General features: G+C 44.8%; 1 long non-coding RNA gene across 1 annotated transcript; it reads left to right on the top strand.

The window, feature by feature from the left end:
* Nucleotides 1-9,874: 9,874 nt before the first annotated feature.
* Nucleotides 9,875-11,471, top strand: LOC308585513. Its single transcript, XR_014007457.1, has 2 exons — nucleotides 9,875-9,916; nucleotides 11,374-11,471. It is a non-coding gene; the product is annotated as an uncharacterized lncRNA (long non-coding RNA).
* The last annotated feature ends 5,159 nt before the right edge of the window (nucleotides 11,472-16,630 follow it).

Below are 16,630 nucleotides of genomic sequence, written 5' to 3' on the forward strand. Positions count from 1 at the left end.
GTGCTCAGGGATGTTATGTGGCAACAACATCTGGAGTGCCACAGATTCCCTGTCCCTGACGCATATTGTGGAAAGTTTCCATTTGGTGAATGCTTTCCTCCTGCATTTACATTCTGACATGAGGATCAAGTAAAAGAAACAAGCTGATTTCATATACGTATGGACCAATTCAGAAGGCTATGCTTTACAGGAGAAAGTGATGGGTCTCACCTAATGATACTTTATGCCAGAAGTAACCTAATATAGACTTATAATGTAGTAGGACTCTATATTCAGTTCCTGATAGATTGAACAATAGTGCAGATACTTACAGTCTGTTGTGTGGTATGCGCAATCCAGATACATTAGGAAGCTAACTTCAGTACTACTCAGAATCACTGCAACTGTCACAACAGTAAATGGAGACAATTAACATTTCTATTATTTCTAGTCTTCCCGTCAATTTTCTTGAAACCGGAGGGTGTCTAAGCTGACACTTCCTCTAAATATTGCATTCATTAATAAGCCACAGGCTGAGGGTGTTTTTAAAAATATTATTAACTGTTTATTATTAATATTAGTTTATTTTAATAATAATTTTTGCAATGTGTTTGTGTTTTGGTATTTTCTTTCTTCTTGGTACGGAACAGAATGTGTAATCTTGCATTTGTGCTGCAACCAGTCTGAGAACCTCCTCATCTTTCTTCCTGATTTACAGCTTGCAGAGAGGAAGCAGATTACTCACTGCATTTTGATTTATCTCCTCACTGACCGTACTTTTGCTCTGGCAAAATAGCATTCCCCCCAAGGCTTTTTACTTGTGTGTGTGTGTGTGTGTGTGTGCACGCGTGCATGCACATCCTTTTGCTAAAGGCTGATAACAAGCTCTGTCTTCCTAGGTCCATACCTTGAGTAATTTCTATATATTATTTCAGAACAGTGGGATAAAGTGGTCTGCAGAGCTATGAATGTGTCATGGAGTCCGGCATGCAGCCTCAGACTTTGCAGTTGGAGTATAATATAATGAATCTCAGTTACTGAGGCTGCAATTCTCATCCAGGGGATGAGAACTTGATAGGACTCAATTTTGAGTAGACATGTATAGGATTGAGCTGCAAGGTGGTGCTTTTATATATGCGTGTGTAATTTTCTAATAGAAGTATTTGTTTTTTTCTACAAATACAACAATGTACCCCACACTGAAAGGGTTATAATGTTTTATGATTCTTAACTTTCCAGCCTCCCTTACTCCCCACCTACTGTAGATAGCTTGGCTACCATTATCCATGCCCTGGTAACCTCTGTGGGGCTGCCCACAGAGACTGCGTGGAACTTGCAGGTAGCACAAAATATTTTGTCCCTTGAATTGGAGGAAATTTCCTGATGGCAAAAGTGAGGGGCCAAATTACAGGGATGCGGGTGGCACTGTGGGCTAAACCACAGAGCCTAGGACTTGCTGATCAGAAGGTCGGCGGTTCGAATCCCCGCGATGGGGTGAGCTCCCATTGCTCGGTCCCTGCTCCTGCCAACCTAGCAGTTCGAAAGCACGTCAAAGTGCAAGTAGATAAATAGGTACCACTCTGGCGGGAAGGTAAACGGCGTTTCCGTGCGCTGCTCTGGTTCGCCAGAAGCGGCTTAGTCATGCTGGCCACATGACCCGGAAGCAGTACGCCGGCTCCCTCGGCCAATAAAGCGAGATGAGCACCACAACCCCAGAGTCGGTCACGACCGGACCTAATGGTCAGGGGTCCCTTTACCTTTTGGAGCTTGAGAGAAGAAAGGCTTTCTCTGTGTTCAGTAATACATGCCCTCCTTAAGGAAGGACCCGATTTATTTAAACATGTATACAGCCAGACACATTTTTTGCACCATTCGGTTTTGCTTTTAAATGCAAATTCAATGGGGAAATGAGACGAAAGATGCTTATGAACGAGCATGTGAAAATACGGACTGTAAGTAAATTGATCTGTCTCTCCCTACCTGGAGAATTCACACTGCCAGTGCAACTTCAGAGGACCCCAAGTTGCATGAAAACAAAGAAATGGGCACACAAGGAAAAGGTTCGGAAAAAGTCAACATTTCATACAGAAGGTAGCATAATCTAATAGGGAACAAATGAAGGCCAATAACTATTGGTTTATCCAGTCCTTCCAGAAGACTAGAACAAGGAGAAACTGAGAGAAACTGAAATGGACAGGTTCTTCCATCCCTAATCTCTATATGACACATACAATGAGAACATCAGAAACAGTCTAAAGTGGAACAGCAGCCCTAAGAGCAGATTACAGTGGTACCTCGGGTTACACACGCTTCAGGTTACATATGCTTCAGGTTACAGACTCCGCTAACCCAGAAATAGTACCTCAGGTTAAGAACTTTGCTTCAGGATGAGAACAGAAATCACACGGCAGCGGCGCAGCAGCAGCGGGAGGCCCCATTAGTTAAAGTGGTGCTTCAGGTTAAGAACAGTTTCAGGTTAAGAACGGACCTCCGAAACGAATTAAGTACGTAACCAGAGGTACCACTGTACAAAGTCAGAAGTCAGGGGAAGTGAAAACACCTTTCTTTGTCAGGCACTGGAAGATTTCACATATTAAAAGGCAGAGGGCCTTCTCGGTAGTGGCACCCGCCCCATGGAACGCCCTCCCATCAGATGTCAAGGAAATAAACAACTACCCGACTTTTAGAAGACATCTGAAGGCAGCCCTGCTTAGGGAAGTTTTTAATGTTAGATGTTTTATTGAGTTTTTAATATTCTGTTGGGAGCCACCCAGAGTGGCTGGGGAAATCCAGCCAGATGGGCGGGGTATAAATTATTTGTTGTTGTTGTTGTTGTTGTTGTTGTTGTTGTTACTGTTGTTGTTATTATTTATTGAATTATATCCTTCCCTTCCTGCCAAAGGAGCCCACAGTGGTAATCATTGCCCTTGAGTTACCTCTAGGAACTGAGCTCTGCTCTAGAAAGATAGCCTTTTTTCTTGAATGGTATTTGTTGATATGGAGATCCAATACGTTTTCTGGATGATTAGCTAAGGAGTTTAAGGGACACCCGTCCTCCTCATGGGAGCTGGCTGGACAGGAGAAGCGAGGACTGAATGCAGCCTTCTGCCCTAGCATCCCACATATAGAAGCTAACTGGACTAGCAGCTGCGTGTTCAATACTGGCAACAGATAACATCCTCCATGGCACCTGAGGGCAACAACGTCATTTGGGGAGCACAAAGTGGGCTGTGTGGCTTGCATAGTTCTGTGCTCCAACAGAAGGTGGGTATGGCAAGGGCACTTAGAAGGAACTGTTGGGGTGGGCACTGCTCCTGGTGCCCTCCCCCTACCATTTGTCACTTGAGGTGGTTGCCTCACTCTGCGCAATGCTAGGGCTGGTCCTGTCAACCAGCTGTTGCATGATCTCATGTAACCTGGCCCCAGATACTTGGCAATCTCAAAGCAGACTGCCTGTGGGAGTATGGTGTACCAATGAGCTCATAAACCTGTCTTCAACAGATGGAAGGGCTGGCTATATGAAGTGCTGCTTCCAAGTGGCCTCCTTTGCTTCTGCAGGCAGCAAGAAGGGAGTTGTTCGGTGTCTCATTGGGCCTGAAACCCCAGTGCTCCTGTTCAGTGCACAGTCCATTTCTCTCAGGTTGACAACATGATGCACGCAAAGCAGCACACTTGGGTGGCTGCCTGCACAATGTATTTTGGACTGCTGTGAGCCACATCAGCGACAACACCATTACACACACACACACACACACACACACACACACACATTAAATGATGTCACTGTGGCATGTCCTGAGATGGCACCAAAAGCAAGGCCTCCAAAGTGGAGCTTACAAACCAAAATCAAGACACGTTGAAATTGGTTATATCCTGTGAGACTAAAAACTCAGTGATTGCTTTCTACAGATATCTGGTCTCAGTTAATCAATCTGAAATACAGTAGCTGAGAAATAAATGGGATAAAGAATGGGAGGTTCCTATTTTACCTAAGCAGTGGGACAATATTTTAGCTTCTGTACCTCATGTGTCGTTAGATTATAAGTTTATGTCTTATAAAACAAAAATATTATTTAGAATCCATTGGACTCTGAAATGTTTGTAGAGAAAGATATTATCTGCAACAACATGTTGCTGAAGACAGAATAACAACAATGCCTCTTTGATGCAAATATTCACGCAATGTTCGAGGCTTACGAATTTTTGGAGGAAAGCATTGGGTTGTATAAATACTACCTTGGGGAGGGAATTGAAATTCTCAGGTGATAATATTATTTTAAGCCATATACCAACCACATGGGGTTTGACAGCGGGCCTATGTAGATGGGCTCTTTGCACCAATACAACTGTCAAAAGACTGATATTGAGCAGTGGGTAGAAGATATGACAAAGCTTGCAATATACAAACAGATTGCTGATAGACGTAGACTGTGCATAATAAATACAATGAAATTTGGAATGCATTTATAAAAATGCACTTATAAAAATTATACAGTGGTACCTCAGGTTAAGTACTTAATTCGTTCCGGAGGTCTGTTCTTAACCTGAAACTGTTCATAACCTGAAGCACCACTTTAGCTAATGGAGCCTCCTGCTGCTGCTGCACCGCCGGAGCACAATTTCTGTTCTCATCCTGAAGCAAAGTTCTACGCCTGAAGCAATATTTCTGGGTTAACGGAGTCTGTAACCTGAAGTGTATGTAATCTGAAGCGTATGTAACCCGAGGTACCACTGTACTATCTTGTTAGTAATTTTTCATTAGTTGGAATAACTGTATTACAGTGGTACCTCAGGTTACAAACTTAATTCGTTCCAGAAGCCCTTTCTTAATCTGAAACTGTTCTTAACCTGACATACCACTTTAGCTAATGGGGCCTCCTGTTGCCGCCTCGCCTCTGCCACGCAATTTCCGTTCTCATCCTGGGGCAAAGTTCTCAACCTGAGGTACTACTTCCGGGTTAGCGTAGTCTGTAACCTGAAGTGTCTGTAACCTGAGGTGTTTGTAACCTGAGGTACCACTGTACTTCTATACCGATTGTAATGGATTTAGGGGTTGCTCGTGCGTAAGTTGCCACCACTGCTGGCGAGGTTACCTGGTTAAACCCTTTCTGGCAAAATCCATCAGTGGGCGTTTCTTGAACCTTTTCCAGCATAAAAGTTGTTTGACGCCAAGTCTCCTCCTACTCTCCCTGCGCGGAAGTCTTCTGCGCAGGGAGGGTGTGGGCAGCGGAGTACCCTTACTCTCTCCGCTGGTCTCCGGCGAGGAGTCTTGGAGCCTCCTCTCCGATTCCCCCATCTGCCCCCCTTCTCCACTGGTGTTATGCTGATTTCCTTCCCCAGCAGATGGGCTGCCTCTCTCCCTACTGGGACCCTCTCCTCCATCCCTCTGGAGCCTTCCCTCCGCCTCAAGCTCCGATGGCAGTTCCCTGACACCAATATTTTGTATTGTATCAAAATTTCAAGTATTTTTTTCTTTTGCTTTATTTTTATTTTTGCTTTCCTTCTTGCTTTTTCCATTTCCTTTTACTTTATTCTTCTCACTGAAAATTCTTAAAAATAGATAGATAGATAGATAGATAGATAGATGATAGATAGATAGATAGATAGATAGATAGATAGATAGATGATAGATAGATAGAGATAGAGATGATAGAGATAGATAGATAGATAGATAGATAGATAGATAGATAGATAGATAGAGAGAGAGAGAGATAGATAGATAGATAGATAGATAGATAGATAGATAGATAGATGATAGATTAGAGCAGTGTTTCCCAACCGGTGTTCCGCGGCACACTAGTGTGCCGTGAGAAGTTGGCTGGTGTGCCGTGGGAGGGAGGCGGGCGAGTCGGGCGGTGAGAGGCGGCGACGGCGAGGATCCGCGTCGAGCCGGGGGCGGCTCCGCGGTGGTGGTGCCGAGGTTTCTCTCTCCATTCTCCCCTCACACACACACAGGATCAGCTGACAGGACCCAGCCAATGGGGCGGCGGCGGGGCAGCGCGTGCAAAAGGGAGGAGCGCGAGACAGCGGAGGAGGAGGAGGCCGGCATGTCCGGGCAGCAGCAGCAACAACAGCAGCAGCAACTCCCAGCGACGGCTCCTCAAGCCCCGGGCAACCCTACTCCCTCACCGGCCTCGGCCGCCCTCCTGCTCCACCCGCCGCCGCCTCCCCCGCCGCCGCCGGCCACCTCGGCCCCGCCGCCGCCCCCTCCTCCGCCCGCTATCGCCGCCACCACCACAACAGCCGCCGCCGCCTCAGCTGCCGCCGTCCCTCAGTCCCTCGCTTTGCTGCCTCCTCCCCCCCACCCCCAAAGCTTGGAGGTTCCCCGGCAAGGGGGAGGGAAAAAAAATTGAAAACTTTCACTTTCGTGCGTCCCTCCCGGCGTGACGCTGCGCGCTGACGTCACGGGGCTGTAATGGTGGTGTGCCGTGAGATTTTTTTCCTCAAACAAGTGTGCCTTTGCCCAAAAAAGGTTGGGAAACACTGGATTAGAGTATATTCACATAAAATGCTGGAAATGCTTTTCCCCATTCCATTTCCATGTCTGTAACTCCATTATAAAAATTGGCGTTGGCTATATAATGTTCCAAGTCCGTTCTACTCGGCCCTCCAGAGATTAATTACTGTTGTCTCTGCAGTCCATATATACTTGAGAATGCTTATGAATGCTGAAAACAAATGACCCTTGGGGCAGAATCCATTGCAGTCAACCTGGTGTCCTCCAGATGTTTTAGATAACTTCCATCAGCTCCAGCCAGGCAGGCCAGGGATGGTGGAAATTGTTGCTGACAACATCTGGAAGGTACCAGACTGGAGAAAGCTGATCCACTGGGATGTTATTCTGTGCAACCTCCAATTAAACTCTATCATGATTTTGAGGAGTCCCCTTTGATGTCAATGGGTCTTGTGCAGGAAACTGTCCCAGTACATGCAGTGGCGTAGCGTGGGTTGTCAGCACCCGGGGCAAGGCAAGTAATTTGCGCCCCCTAACCTCCAGATGTTGCGCCCGGTGCGGCCAGCCCCCCCTGCACCCCTCACGCTACGCCACTGAGTACATGCAGTGTCTACATTTAAAACAAACTAATACTTGTTTGGAATGATGTCCAGTTGGCATCAAATCCATTGATGTTGTGGTTGTGGTTGTTGTGGCTGTGGTTGTTAGATTGTCATAACTTTAACCAATTGTTTTCAGACTTCAAATTTCTTATACATTACTCTAACAATTTGACTTCCCACCTTCCTTGCTGTTTTTATAACCCATCCCTCTTATATACTGCAGAATATCAAACTTTTCACCTAATGTATATTCCTCTGTGACATATATTATCATTAATTCCCATTGCTCAAATTTCAAATCCTGCCCATTATTTCATTTGGTGCTGGTGGTTTTTTCAAATAATCAGTTGGCATAAATTCCCAACTTAAAATAGTTATGGATCGAAGTCCTAAAAAGGGAGTGGGGGAGTGCCATTCCAGTGAGAACTAAGCATGATCAATCAGCACAAAATGCTAATTGGTTGTGGGGGTGTAGAAACCAGGTGGGCAGGGGAGGGGAAAAAAGAATGGAGGAACTGCAAGGTTTGCTGAATGACAAAACCACTTTGGGTAGGGGATGCAAAGCAGGGGGGAACTGCCCCCTGAGGACTGAGCATTGCTAGTAGCCATGGAATGGTGTCTGTTGAAGGAGAGGGGGGGGGGAATAAAAACAAGAAACCTAGGGAGAATGGGGTATGAAAAGGCGTGTCCAGGAAAAAGGCTTGGCTGACTCACCGGAGCTCTGAACAGAACCATTTCTTTTCTTTCTTTCTTTTCTATCTTTTTATTTATACTTTTCAAGTTTATACATTTCACTAATTTTACAATCATTTTGACATTTCAAAGCTTGACTTCCTTCCCCCTCTTTCTGCGCTTCCTTAAATTTATTTTTTAATATCTTCGGCATCTCCAAAATAACTTAATTTGCTCATTTATTCATCTTCTTTAAATATATTTACTCTTATGAAAGTGCAGGTTATTACAATAATCCTACCAATGTTTTTATCTGTTTACAATTTATCTGCAAATATTCAATAAACCATTTACATTCTTTTATAATAATAATAAAAAATGTTATCTTGATTTCTTATTCTTCCGGTAAGTTTTGCCATTTCTGCCACACAGAACCATTTCCAGACTCTCCAAGTGTTCCTATTTTCCAGGGACAGTAGTCCTAAATTTACAGAAGCCTTCCTGGTTTGTGGTTCGATCCTGGAATGTCCTGCTTTTCCTTAGGACGTCCCTGTTTTCACCAGAGAAATATTGGAGGGTATGGAGTTACGTGGCCCCTGAGCCAAAGAGATAAATAACTACACAACCTTTAGAAGACATCTGAAGGCAGCCCCCTTATAGGGAAGTTTTTAAATGTGTTCATTATGTTTTTATATATGTTGGGAGTCACCCAGAGTGGCTGAGGCAACCCAGTCACTTGGGCAGGGTATAAATAATAAAACGATTACTACTATGGAATAGGATGTCCCTGTTTTTGTCCGAGAAATGTTGAAGGGTTTGCATTCCATGCTGCAACATGGTGTTGCGGGTCCCGCGTGCCTGATGTAATAGCCCTTCCTTCTGCCAAGAGAACCCTGAGAACTGCCATTCTCTAAGGGAAACTGGAGGTCTTCAACAGAGAATTCTCAACACATTAAACACGCTACAGTTCCTCATATTCCTTAGGTGAGGTCATGGTGGAGACACTGGCATGAACCTAGTGTAAACTGAGTTGTAGGGGTGCTTTTAGCGCGGCAGATTTCTAATTGAAATGAACGAGCCTGTTCCACAGTATCTGCTAGTTAGCGTGTTCACCACCGTCCTCGCAAGAAGCTGGCAGCGGAAATGACTTCAGAGGAGAACAAAGAAATATAAAGCATGCAAACGTGAAAAGGAATATGCAAGGTACATTAAAAACTGCACCACATGCTGAACTGCCCACCTCACCCCAGCCTGCACTTTGACAAAACTTAATTAAGCCTTGTCAAGCCCTTCTGAGGTAGGCAGGCATGTTTTGCCCTTCCAACTCATTACAAAGCATCCTGATCTTTTGTCGATTCAGCAATTGACACACAAAGCAATGCTGTCTCTTCCCTTAAGAAAGCAAAGGGAAAGTACCTGTGGATATGTGTGCTAATATATATGGGAAGTTCCAATAAAAGGTTTTCTGCAAATACATGGTTTATACAATACAGCTTGCTTAATATTTCCAGGAAGAGGTTATTAGGGGGTGGGGATAGATCATTTATCAAAGCATTAATATGTATTTAGGTAATAAAGGCAACGGGGCAAAACTCACCAAACAGTGCCACCTGCTGGAGGCCGCTTGCTACTACCCCATGAACTCATTGCCTATGTCGCTCGTTTACCTTGCTGGCTTAAATATATATTATTTGCCGGCGCAGTTCTAGGGCTGGGCCTGCGACTAAAATGGTTTGAAACGCAAACGGTGTGCGTGCAAAATGCCTGCCCCCTCGGGGGGACACAACAATTTTGTCTTGTTGCTCCTTCAATTTGTTCTCTCTCTCTCTCTCTCTCTCTCTCTCTCTCTCTCTCTCTCTCTCTCTCTCTCTCTCTCTGGTCCTCTGTGCCATTTTGACCCAGTAAGAGTGATGTCCCCCTGTTGCCTAGGCAACAGAGTGATGCTCACTCTCTTCCCACAATGGCTGCAGCCTCACGACACTGCCCAGGGAGAGTGCGAGCATTGTCCAGTTGCCTAGGCAATGTGGCGACACACTTTCTTCCCCCTACCCCTAGCACAGTGGGCAGACTCTACCTAGTTTCATGGAACATCCTCAAAGCACTGGCAGGTGGAGACAATGTTCAACTCTGCAGTAAGAAAATCCTTAATAAAATATTTTTTAAAAAAAACTCTGCAGTTCAAAAACAAAGCTGAAAAGTTACACAGGCTGTAGGTGGAAATCTTCCTCTCCCAGAGGGCCTTTTCTGCATGCTGTGAACAATGAATTGTCCCATTTACAGTTGTACCTCAGGTTACATACGCTTCAGGTTACAGACCCCACTAACCCAGAAATAGTGCTTCAGGTTTTAAACAAAATCTTGCCATTGGTGAAGAGGCTGGTTTTAAAAACAAGACATAATGTTTGGGGCATATGCCATGTAAAACTGGATATAATTCTTTTCAGAAACTTGAAGATAATACAATACAGTGGTACCTCGGGTTACATACACTTCAGGTTACAGACTCCGCTAACCCAGAAATATTACCTCGAGTTAAGAACTTTGCTTCAGGATGAGAACAGAAATCGTGCTCCGGCAGCGCAGCAGCAGCAGGAGGCCCCATTAGCTAAAGTGGTGCTTCAGGTTAAGAACAGATCTCCTGAATGAATTAAGTACTTAACCCGAGGTACCACTGTACTCTTCTTTGCACTGAGAACTTTGCTTCTCTTTTATTGAAACTGTGATTTCAGGCTTTGATCAATTCTATTTTCAAGTTGTTTTAGGATTCATTCTTTTATTGTTGGTGGTGGGGATAAGTCAGTAGGTTGATAGTATTTTGGACTGCAACCTCCCCCCTCTGAGTTGCTTTGAAAATTAAGTGGAATGTATAGTTATATATTGAAAAAGAAACTTTTTTATTGTTCTTTTATGTTTATGGTGTATAATCTTTAGGATACTTTAACTGGAAAAGCAGACAATAAGATAATGATATGGGAGCCATGGCATACTTTAAATAACTATATGTGATTATTAACATTATTACTAAGCAAATAAAAAGATTTGTTGCTCACACTGCCACCTTCTAATTTTGCTGACTGATACACAGTGTGGTCAAAGCCACACATTCAAAACCTGGTGTAGAAGAAGCCTATTTTATACATTTTCCACACCTATAGCATTTTAATATGATTGTTTTGTCATGTTTATTTTAATGTTTCCGGAACTGGTTTTTATATTCCGTAAACTGCTTAAAAGCCTATAAGGGATTTGTTATTGTGTGCTTTAGTTATATATTGATTTTATAGTTAAACCAGTAAGGAGCCATTTTGGAATGTAAATTAAGTATAAATTAATATATTATTATCATCATCAATCACCATCATCACAACATAGAAGCAAAAATAAATGACAATATTGATAATTCAAATGAACAGAGGTAAATCCTCAAGCAATTTGCCTGCAGTCAACCACTTGACAAAACTAGGATAATGCTTACTAAAATTGGTGCTAATAGGAAAGGAGCTGGTTATTTCAGTCCATTGCCATGAAACCCTTCTTCATTAAAGTTGGGGCATATCATTTTTATAGAAGTTTAACTGTTGTGTCTTCCCCCAAAGAGTCCAGGAAATTGCAGTTTGACCGGAGTGTGGTAAATTCTCTCTTAAGCAATTCCTGTCCCCCCTACAGAATTACACATCAGTGAATTCCCTGTGGGAACAACGATAGAAGCAATTTAAAAATGGCCTTTCTGTCCAGGAATTAGAAGACAACAGCACCATGGCTCATGATGAGCTCTCCGTTCTGCTTTCTCGTGGTTTCTTTTACATCGAGTGTGCCGTTATGAGGATTAAGTCAGGATTTGCTTGACATTATATATATGCCCGATATCATTGGATTTCAGGACAGTTTGAAAGCACACAAAACGCAAGACCAGTTAGGATTGGTCAGTTAGTTTCAGCAGTTCTCCCACCTGATGAAACAGTGGCTGGTCCTAAGGAAGGGAGAACAACTTCCCTTTGGTTGCTAGGCAACCAGAATGGCCTTGGCGGCCATGTTGGGATGCTTATCAAGATGGCTGGACCGGGGCTGAAAAGCAAGTAATGGTGGAGGTCCCCAGAAGGAACAACAAGCACATATAGGCTCAAACTATGGAGTTATGTTGGCTGGGTGTGTTCCTTCATGGTTTTGTTTCTGAACCAAAACTAGTCCTAGACTGGCTACAGGACAGGAGGGGTGTATGGAAAAGGCTACTGAAGCCCTTCTTATTTAGTCTATTTTCATCTCTTTCTCTATATGTTATTCACCTAACTGAGAAAAGATGCAGAGCCCCATATGTCCCCACATTGCTGTTCATCCTGCAGGTGAAGAAGTTTTAGAAATGATTCTGAGCTGGGAAATTGCCAGGTCTTCCCTAACCTCCCATCTCTCACTCAGCCCCCGGCTGCCTTGGGTTTGAATTATATCAGAGGAAGGAATTATGGAACTGCACATAGGGTGCCATTTTAGCCACAATTTGTGCTGGTCAGCTCTGGTACGTGGTCATGTGCATGAATCAACCCTGGGATGACTTGTATACATCACTGATTTTCCAACAGGTGACTCAGAATCCCACCAAGTTTTTCCATCATTCTTTGCTCACATAGCCACGCCACTTTAACATCTGTAAAAGTGGGTTAATGAATGAAATGCTGGTGGGTGGGTGGGTGTATATACTCCCAATGAAATTAAAGTGAAAAGTGTCATGACACCAGAGAAGTTCTATTAAAAGTCAAAGCAGTAGCATTGGGACCGAAGTGTGCATGTTTATAACTTGTCTTGTTAATGAGGTAGCACTTCCAAATAGCGCACTGTGGCTGCTCTGTGCAGAACAGGTGCATCTGGGTAGGAAAAAAAGTTTGAAAAGCCTTGGAAGCAGAAAAAGCCCAGTATGACAAAAGGGACTCTTTGGCACAACCCAAAGCAGTGCTTTAAAATCAAAACCAAATCACACCAGACATTAATGCTTGTGCAGAAACAAGAATCACACCCACATCTGCATACCAAGGGGAAGTATAACATAACTTATCCCATGGTCAAACCTGTGTTTCATAAGATGATGTTTTATCTGTTTACATAGTGAGGGACTGAAATTACTATTACCATTATTACTATTATTAGAATTTATATACCACCCTATACCCGGAGGTCTCAGGACGGTTCACAGAAAAGATCACAATATATAAAATCAAAATAAGAACAATAACCCAATAACACACAAATACCCCCAAATATGACTGGAGAACCTTCGGTCAGTTTCTGATGGTCCACCTAGGTTATTAAGACATACAAAACTGGTGCTTGCTGGTTTCTGAGGTTCTGGAAAATACGGTCTGACCAAACAAGACACCTCTTATAAGCCAACAAATTTCACACAGGCCGCTGAGGGCTTGATAAACATTACCAGCTCAATAAGCCAACCAGGACCTTCCTCTTTCCACCATTGGTGGTTGTATGAGGCTCAAAACTCAAAGCTGCCTCATGGCATGCTGAGTGTTAAATGTTCGGAAGAAGTCAGAAGCCCAAGGCAGTATAAGTTCCTCAACTACGTTTATTCAACATTGTCAGTGACAACAGCTTACTCATAGGAAAACAAGAACCGAACTCACAGGACTACACAATAAAAAACCCCAGCATGAACTGACCGTTGACAGTTGAAAGTGCATGCGCTTACTTGCCATTAGAAAGTTTGTCTACCAATGCTTATGTGATTGGTTAGAACGCGCCTTGTAACATAAAATGTGTTAAACCCAATACATAACATTGAGAAAGTAAGTCATGGGCCAGGTCACTGCAGTATAGAAAATGGGTATTTCCTCAGAACAGATGGCCAGCTGCCTGCCCTTTCTAGCAAGACTACTGGAGGATGCAACATTTTAACAGTGATACCATTTGATACCCACCACCCCAACCTTTGCCAAGGCTTCATGTCAACATGGTCAGTGTTTACTGACAGTATTAAGGGCCACTGATCCAAAAAAGAGATACAGCAATTGGCTGCCACATTACTGGCTGGGACTTTCTGGCACAAGCGCAACTCCTGGCCCTGGTTCTGTCTGGATGATTTGTTGGTAGCTGAGTTTTCTCTTTCCTGGGTGCCAGCGCAACCATTAGAAAAAAGAAAAGAAAAGAAAAGAAAAAGAATTCAGTGAATTTACAGTCCAGTAATTGGCAGCCAATGTGAACAATCAAACATGGCAAATTAACAGTTTAAGCTGTAAATCAGGTGTGTGATTTGCTCTGGTAAGTGTAATTGTTAAAACTGCTCATTTCAAACAATGAAATGGCACCCGAAGGAAACCAATTTAAAAATAACAGATCGTGTTCTACGCTGAACGTTGTATTAAAATAGTTACTTTAAACTCCTCTCCAATAGCTGTAAATTAATATCATGGTATAATCTCATTATTATACCTAGCATTGTTTTGTTTCAAAGGGAGACCTTTTTTTTTTTTCATTCGCAGATGTAGATCAATTTTTGTCTGAATCTTCACTTCTATCAGAAAGAAGTGAAGTGGGCAATTCCCTCGCTAAGTCCAACCAGTTTGTTGGGGGGGAGCTTTTCTGAGCCAAGAAAACTGTTGGAGTTGGAACTTAAGAGGTTAAGTTGTTCCCATGATGCCTCACCATTCTGACGTCAATTTTAGAAGCTTGGGAGGAGCTTCGGGCAAAGTTTGTCAGTCCCACTATGTGAACTTTGTGGGGAAAAGACGTGGTCTTGGTATGGCTGCTAATAGCCCTGGAAATACCTGAGATGTTGGAAATAAATGCTGTATAGAGACAAACGGGACTCTGTGTGTTTGTCTGAAAGCTGAATCAAGCAGGTGACAGTTTTACACCGCTGTGCGAAGCTCTGCTGGGCCGTGACGGAGAGAAGCTGGAGTGGAAGCGTGCCGGGCAGCAATAAACCGCTAATCGAGGTTCGTAAATCAATTAGCGGGGGTCACGGCTGATAAAACAGCACAGGTTATGGGTCATCACCGCTTGTAAAACTGTCGGGAGCTTTGATCTGCGGTGTCGAGCAGGGGGCCGGCAGGAGGCGGAAGGACTTTGTGCCTGGTGTTAAGAGGCAAAGGAGCAGCTGCGGAGTTTGAAAGCAGCTGGCTGCAAACCGCAGAGAGTGCCTGTGTTGCGTGAAAAGCCAGAGGAGCTGATCTGCTAGACCGGGAGCTGAAGAGCGGCTGGTTGTTTACGTGAGTACGCTGGGCCCCGGGGGAAGTTGGCAGATGGCCAGGAAGTGATTCAAGCTACGTTTGAACAGCTTGAGGAACGGAAGACAATGGCAGGCAGCCAGGTCTTGGAGGACTGTGGGAGGCTCACTTTAAGAAGTTGGGCAACCTGGCTGCTGATCTAAAGTCTACTGTTCTGGGTGCCAGGAAGCCAGAGGCCGTTCAGCGCTCCAGGGTGTTTGTGAGGCTGGAGGCGGAAAGCAAGGGCCGGGAGATGGCTGCTACAGAACAAAAAGACAAGATGGCGCTGACCACCTCCGTGGAAGCCAGTGCACAGCTGGGAAAAGCTGTGGGACCCCAGAGGGGGGCAAAGGGACTATTGGCACTTGGAAATGTCCTGCTGTGTTTGCTGTGAAGCTTCAGCAGGAGGCCAGAGCCCTGGAGAAGGAATACAGAAGCCTAAAGACGGCTGGAGCCCCTGTTCCTGATGCTTTAGCCTCAAGGAGTGCTAGTGAGCAAGAAGGGGGGGGCGGAAAGTTCCAAAGGCAAGTTTAAAAAGTTTTCCACTGAACCTGCTGGGATGAAGCGGCAGTTCAGGGGGGGCGGATCTGGCAAGGGGTGTTTTTCCGGAAGAAGGAGGGCCAGGCCAGCTGGGAGAAGTCCCAGGCAGTGTTTTTCCACTGGAGTTCAACGTCTGCGTCGAGATTGCCCCCACCGGAGCAGAGAGACAAGACAGGATGTTGCCAAGGTCAAACTGCTGAATTCTCATGGGAACCAGTCGGGTTTCCATGGCAACTGGTTTGGAAAAACAACCAGGCGTGAGACTGAGACTGGTGAACGTGCCAGGTGCCAGCAAGAGACTCGTGGGACAAGGCCAGAGCAGAGTGTTGTTATTGGCTCTGCTGCTAATTGCGATTTGATTCCAGAGACATCTGCTGGGAAGCTGCGGAAATGCAGGGCTGTTTTGACAGGGATGACTGTTAGGTTCACAGACGGAACACAAAAATCAGTCTGTGGTGTGATGGCTAACGTGTTCTTTTCTTTCCAGGAGAAGCAAAAGTTCAACGTTGTGCCGGGACTGAAGTGTTGTCTTTTATATGTATCAGCTCTAAAGAAGCAGGGATACAATGCTCGTTTTGAAAATGACACCTGTTCCATTTTCAGAGGAGGGAGACAACGGGTCAACGTGCAGAGGGAGAACAACGTCTTTGTTCTGGAGACACCTCTGGAGGGTTGTGGGAATGCTGGTAAAGCACAGGTGCAGTGTGCTAAGGTTCCCAGTCATGTGCAAAAGTTGCACAGGTGCAAAAAAAAAGTGGGAGGAGGTCCCAAGGGTACAGAGCATGCAAGGGTGCAAAGGTGCTTGGTTTTCCCGGGTTTGGGAGGGTAACCAAAGAGCCCTTTGGGCTGGTTCTCACAGATCTGTCAGGACCCAAGAGGTCTGAGAGTCTGGGTGAGGCCAGGTATGTGCTGTCGCTGACAGGTGACCACAGCCAGGTTGGCTGGAGTTTCTCTCTCAAATCAGAGGGGGAGGTGACGCAACTGATCAAGGAATGGGTTGCGGGGGTGGAACGAAGGTTCTCCACCAGGGTGCAAAGGTTCAAGAGCGACCGAGGGTCACAGTTCACTGGGTCTGCTCTGGAGACGTTTTTCAAGGAAAAGGGAATACGTCACCAGGTGACGGGTGCAAGGTCTCCTCAAGGGGAGGAGAGGGAGGCAGAGACTGATCCCGGTGACGG

Source organism: Podarcis bocagei, assembly GCF_964188305.1.
Source record: "Podarcis bocagei genome assembly, chromosome: 4".
Classification (NCBI taxonomy): Eukaryota; Metazoa; Chordata; class Lepidosauria; order Squamata; family Lacertidae; genus Podarcis; species Podarcis bocagei.